At 29.0% G+C, this 376-nt stretch overlaps 1 pseudogene; it reads left to right on the forward strand.

The window, feature by feature from the left end:
* LOC119592441 overlaps nt 1-376 on the forward strand; it is a 103,182-nt pseudogene that overhangs the window by 45,646 nt on the left and 57,160 nt on the right.

Raw genomic sequence — 376 nt, forward strand, 5'->3', positions numbered from 1 at the left:
AAAAGCTGTCATTAAGAAAAAATCAACATGGGTTAATGAAAAGCAGCATATACAGTTGAAGTGAGCCTTTTAGTTTAATTTATGTAGATGTCTAAAACATAAAAATTGCATAATTTGTCTTTAGACAAAGTTCAAATATAAAATAGAAAAGCTACTGTTGATTATGGTTGCCAAGTGTAAGGCCTAATTACACAAAATATAATCAGAAGAAGTCTTTACATAAAGAAATTATATGTATTTTTGCTGAATTTGAAATGTCACCAACTAACTTATCTATAGATTCATCTATAGGTAAATCTGCTAACTTAAGTCACTTTTGTAGAGACCATACTAGTGACAATTACTTTTTGAGCAGTATTAACAGGTTGGATCCAAG

The sequence above is a fragment of the Penaeus monodon genome, chromosome 30 (assembly GCF_015228065.2).
Source record: "Penaeus monodon isolate SGIC_2016 chromosome 30, NSTDA_Pmon_1, whole genome shotgun sequence".
Taxonomy (NCBI): Eukaryota; Metazoa; Arthropoda; class Malacostraca; order Decapoda; family Penaeidae; genus Penaeus; species Penaeus monodon.